A 6,592-nucleotide genomic window follows, 5' to 3' on the forward strand; every position below is an offset into this window, starting at 1 on the left:
GAAATTTAAGAGATATTTGTTGTCTTATTCTACAATCACCGTATACTTCTAGGGTCTTTCACCTTTTTATATAGATATGGCCCTCAACAGAAAGTTAGCAACAACCTGGTGAACATTGTGGACCAGGACAGCTAGATATTTGCTTGCTCACCTAAAAAGAGTGACAATAAAATGTATATATTTTTACACAAAAAAGGAACGATGAAAAAACAAATCATTTAATTTTGCTTTCAAGATAAATGCCTTTTCAAAAATGTACTCTGGAAAAACATGGGTAAACCAGAATCCTTTTTTGTGGTACAGTAATTTAACTATGCAACAATAAATTAAATCTAGCGGCCCCTGAAAGACAGGGAAAAACTAATATAATTTTAGAGTTTTTGACGTCAAACCATCATTTAGCATTAATTGAAATAATGAAGAATAATGAAACATGTGGAGCTTGGTGCATTTAGCTTTGCTGGTGGTTAATCAATGATTCATTTAACTTTCACCTAGTTGACACTCCACTGCAGCTCTGTGTATCTTCTGCAATGTACAAGCTTCAAAACAGGATTTTGAGGCATGAGGGCTATTTTAAGGATCAATTAGTCCAAAATCCAGCTTCAAACCTGAAAGAAGTGAATTCGTCCTGATTAGTGGATCTATTTCACTTTACTTTTCATGAAGATTAATTAAAAGGCTTCAATCACACCCTTTTCAACTAGATTCTCCTGTAAGCTCCCTGTGATCACACAGTGGCTGCTTTCTTTGTTTACTCCGTATCATCTTTTCCTCTGCGTACACAGTAAAGCTTGTTGTGTTCGCCCACAAACAACACTTGTGCGTTAACGCCTACACGGCTGCAGCGTTCACCACTGCTTTTGTCTGCAGTTGCATGCCAGGTCGTCTCTGTCTGTGATTAATTAGTATCCAGTTTGTAACCCCCCCTGAATTAGCAGCAGAGCACTCGGGCTAATGAGCTGACTGTGAACCTCGAGGTTACAGTAACCAGCACAACTCATCTGTCAAGACCTGAGGACCGAGGAACGCACACAGGCCTCTGATCAGCTGGACAATGTGTGTGATGTGTGGGAGATAACGAGATGTCAGCAGCTACTCACTGAGCTACCTGATTGTCTAGGTGCATTTAAATTAAATTAGTAGTGTACCTTAGTCCAAATATTCAGGTATTTGAACTTGAGTATTTACATTATCTGATACTTTTTGCATCAGTCATTACGTGGCCTACTTTACGATTCAAATTATAAGCTAAGGAACATAAATAAATACATTTTGGGGAAATATTTAAAATAGCAAATATTTTATATTTTACTCTCTCAAACTATAAAGAGCAGTACTTTCATTGTTTGCACAAGGAGGTGTTCGAGCAACAGTTTTTTAGGAACAGATATCTTTCAGTGAATAGAATCTTGACCTAAGGGGTCCAGAGTTCATTCAGGGGCCAGGAAAAAACAAAACTACGCACCACTGGGACCATTAAATCATTCTTGTGGACCTTCTGGTGACATCGTTTTTGAAACATTAATGAACGTATCTGTAACTTATGCTGTAAAACGAGCAGTATAAGAAATAAATAACACCTAAAATATATTGTCAACTGTGCACATTCTTACTGCTGATGAAGATTTTTTAAGAAAAAGCTTGTAACTAATTGGACCTCAAAGTCAATCTTGAATTTTTGAGAGTTTGTTGATGCTCGTGAAATGTTGTCAAGTTTATTCACTAAATTTCTCCATCTTTTTCAATGTTTTTTTGTTTGTCTATGCCACAAAAGCCATGGCCATTCAAGGAAAACCGATTACTTTTATGCTTGTAAAATAACAAATAGGCCCACAACACAATACACTTAAAAAAATTAGTATTGTTACATCCTTAATTAAGATGTGAGAACAGTTACCCAAATGATCACTTCTGTTGATTCAAATATGACAATTCCAGCAAGAAAAACTTGTTGTATACAACACATAAATGATGGTCCCCATATTGGAGCAGGTGTTGAAACATGTTAAGCAGGTGAAGAACTCGAAGAAAAAACACTAATTGGGCAAACTTCTTTTAGCAGATTTGCTAATCTTTTCTACGCACTTGGGCCTCCCATAATGCACCACCACATACTCTACAACAGGCCTCCTGGTTGACTGCCTGCACTCCCTCAGTGAGGTCTGACCCACTTGGCCACACGGTCCGGCCCAGAGCCGCCAGCTGCTGTTACCACGGGTGATGATGAAGATGTTGGCACAGGCATCGACTCAGGTGCCGTCTCCAAGGGAACCAGCGGGACTGTGACAATCTGATCATCACCACGCCGACTGACACCTGACTGCACCCCCAATAGGAGCGGCTAACGGCGTCAGCTGTCCTCACCGAGCTGAACGACAGAGACACAGGAGGCTTATGAATGCCACGTGACCTGATGTGACATGTGAGGAGAGCGCCTATAGGATGTACATTAACTGTCTTGAGGATAACTGACACATAATCAATTATAAAATGACAAAGTTTTCCAGGTCAGAATAGAAATATATAAGCAGTTTAGCTAGCTCAATCAAACTAATTAGACTGCAATCAACGCTTTATCATTATTTAACATTCTGCCTCTTTGATGTTGATGTTTTGGGTTCATTGCTCTGAGCGACACACGCACACAAACACAAACGAACGCACACACACGTGTGTGCGCACACACACACACACACACACACACACACACACACACACACACACACACACACACACACACACACACTCTCTTAGTGTTGCCCAACAGGCTCTCGACAGACCTCAATAAACTCTTTATTTGCTATTTAGATTTCTTTTTTATAGATTATTGATATTGTGTTGCAAGCAAAGCTTAAAATGCTTTACTGTATGTTAAATTAATCAACATGTGAAAATGTCAAAAGTTCAAATGGGTGGCCACCTCACCTCCAGCACTCATTTGTTAACTTGCCCTCTTTGATTTGTCATTTGCTTGTATGATCATTTAGCTAATTTTAATTGGATGAGGCATTCGTGAGGGCTGCTCTCATTGGTTCCCAGGCCAGTCAGGGCTCCCCTCCCTTTGACCCCTTACTTCCTGTCCCCCAGGACACCATTAGACACTGCCAGGTCCGAGCCTGTTCGTTAAAGCCTGTCACGCTGCGCCGCTGCAACACAGAACAACAGCAGTGCGAGAGAGAAAATGACTCAAAGCTCCCTCCTTAAAAACTGTAATGCTATATTTATAAGCCAGTATTTATAAACACATTTGCATATATCAAGATGAAAAAGTTGTTTGAATTGGGGGCAATTTGCATTTGGTGAAACATATGGCACAGCCACGGAAGCCATGGGCCATGCCTTCATTACCCGATCTTCGTTTCATCAGCCCCTTGCTCCCCTGCTGAGCCTCCCCACGGCGGAGCCTTCTGTCCCCGAGGTTTCAGTGACAGGGGACAATATGTCCCCAAGGTGAGGAGCAGGGGGAAAGCCGCACGCACACCGCTACTCCAATGATTATTTAATCAAACTCTTCACTCTGGATCTAAAAGAGGAGAGAGGTACAAAGTGGCGCTTATTACCCATTTGTTCAACGCAGGCAAAGGAGAGCTCAGAGAGGGAGACAGACAGAGAGCAGAGGGGAGAGAGGAGTGAGAGCAGATCAGCGTGATATGATCCAGAGGAGAGGAAAAAAGGAGGTGAGGACAAAAGATCAGGACCACAGAAGGTCAGAGAAAAGTAAAGAGGAGTAAAGATCTAAGGACAAATAATGACAAGGACTTTGACAAAATGTTGTGAAAGAAAGATGACAAAACAGACAAAGTAGGGAGAATAATTGTAAAAGGTCAGATTCTCGTTGTTGATAAGTAGTTATTAACTATGAAACACATGACAGATATTATTCATATAGTGTATTCGTGGAAAGTGAATTTACTAAATTATGGTACTCTTTATACTTCTTCTTTTCTAGGGAAGCAACTTACTTAGATTCTTTATGGATTAACAACCTAAAGTATATAACATGATCTCCACCATGACCCACTACAACACCAAAATGCTATAGCCACATTTACACACCAGCACAGTAACGAAATATATAATATATCGCTCTCAAAGTAGGACAATGTGCTTTATGGGTTCATGTAGTTATTTTACATGAAGGAAAATTCCTCCATTATTGATCGTTGGTGACATTCACCCGGCCTAATCTCTAAGTCCACACCAAATTTAGAGCAACAAAAGGAGCGGAAAGGAGAATAAAAGAACAAAGTGGATGTGGTTTGGAGGGTTTTGGGTGGAGTTCCTGCAGGTGAGGGTTCAGCCTGGCTCTCCCTCTGCCTGGCTGCAGCTTGGCGTGCCACTCACACCAGTTTTGCATGTGCAAAAAAGCCCTATGTTGAAGTGCGTCCCTCCCCACCTTCAGTGTGTGTGGTCGACAGGCCTGCGATTTGTTTAAGTGCTTATGAAAGCTCCTCATCCCACAGCCACAGTCTGCCCCTCTCAGACCTGATATGCTGTATGCAGGACCATCTTTTTCCAGGCTCCAGGTTATTTCCAGGAGTTATCACTGTGACCTCCGCACCATTTTCTAACCCCTCCCTGTACAGTTGTCTGTCATGGTTTCTGCCCTCAATGTTTGTCTTTCTATTTCCATACTCTCATTGCATTTGGATGAGGCTGAATTTAGAGCCAGGTGGTTAGTTTTGAAGGTCATTTCAGGAGTACCTGTCCACAAATGTTCACATAAGAGCCTAAATTAAGGCAAAGCTTTAAGACCTGTTTTGTGTCCGCCTGTTTTCTTCCATTTCAACATGTCGTAAGTTTTCTATGAATCATTCTCTTGAGAGAAGAGGATTATGTGTAATCAAATCAAAGTGGCTGTTTGTGAAGATGTATTTTTACCTTGCAACTTGCAGACTTTTACTAGCCTGTTTTCAACCTTAGGATGGTTAAAAGCGGACAAACTAAGAGCAGACAGAAAGTCTGTGGTCATATTTTCCACCCTGACATGATTTTTTAAATGATGATGGTAGAGAATACACTGCAAGTTATTGTGCCATTTGACATATTTGGTATCCAATAAAAGTCAAATGTGACGTGTTGTTTATCATAGGAAAATTTTGGAGGCTGACTTAGGAAAACACTTCTAAAGTTAGTTATTTGCGCTAGTTATTGAACAGACTCAAAGAGAATTCTATATTTGAGTTGTGACTGAAAGATCACTTTTTCCTTCTTCAACCCCTAATTGACGTTCACTATGCTCCCTAGTAAATTTAAACTGGATATTATTTAACTACTAATTATATGATTCTTCAGAGTTTTGAAATCGGTTTGGTTCTGCTCAGAACTTTTTCAATATTTCATTGAGCTATTTCAAACATTATCTTCATCTTCGTCTTATTTTTCGTTAACTTTGGGATTCATAACTTTCTCAGTTATTTATTAAAACCATATATCCGCTATTTTAACTAACTTTTTCAACTGTCAATTAACTTTATTTTATTCTATCCATTTATCGATTATTTCAACACCTTTCTACTTTTGGCTTCAGTAGTTTACTTTAAGGTATTTATCCATCCATCTCCATTCAGCTAACTGTTTATCCATTACTCAAGAGCTAAGTGTTAATCATTTACTTTTAACTTTCCCTGTCAGCGTTATAATGTATGTTAATGCACTGGTTAGTCGTCCTCCTTGGTTCAAATGGTAATTGGGCGTCTCCCTGAAGAAATTAGGGCCATTTAATCTCAGTCGGGTGTAGATTAAAAAAAACCATTCCTCTGCTATGTAAACAGTTAATTCAAAATACTGGTTTAATTAATCTGCCTTTATGATAATGATTCCATCTGAGCCAATAAATAGTCATTTTTGCAATGCTTTTTTTCCTTCAGTGTAACCCCAATATTATTTCTGCCGTTTAGTTGGAGTTAAAGCGGGGGCAAACAGGATGAGCGCGTCATTAACGCCATGCGTCGACATGCGGCAACTGGGGAAAAAGTATCCAGCCTGTTAATAAGTAATGACTGCCCGAGATCACAGGAACCTTACGCTACAACAAAACAAGTTAAGCACAAGTCTTTGATAATGACTGTTAATAATTCAATATGAGTAATTATCACTTTACAGGAAAACACAATGGCGGCGGCTTGCTGTAGGGATGGTGGTGCTGCAATTAAAATAAAGAGACATTGAGGTCAGCAGATCAAGGAAAGTCGACAAACGCTGACCTCACATGAGAAACATGAAGGAAAAAGGGAGGCTTTTTTTTCTTTTAACTTAACAGTTTGAACATCCTCATGTCTTGATTATACAAAAAAATACATTTCTTGATTAATGGGAAACCCTCTTGGCCTCGGCTGTGACATGCACAGCTTTTCTGTGCAGCATCTGTCTCTGCTGTCTGTGTGTGGTATCTGCGACCTACTACTTCCTCAAATTTGCTTCTGCATTGTCTGTGAGACCTTGGATCGCACTAGCCAAATCTCGAGGTTGCAAATTTGCAACTCAAAACTAGCCAGATCAATGGTGAGCGTAATCACTGTATTTGTCATCCCTAGGTTTGAATTTCACAATGAATGTGTGCAGGAGGAGGGGGAAAAAAACTGGAAAG

Source organism: Eleginops maclovinus, chromosome 3, assembly GCF_036324505.1.
Source record: "Eleginops maclovinus isolate JMC-PN-2008 ecotype Puerto Natales chromosome 3, JC_Emac_rtc_rv5, whole genome shotgun sequence".
Taxonomy (NCBI): Eukaryota; Metazoa; Chordata; class Actinopteri; order Perciformes; family Eleginopidae; genus Eleginops; species Eleginops maclovinus.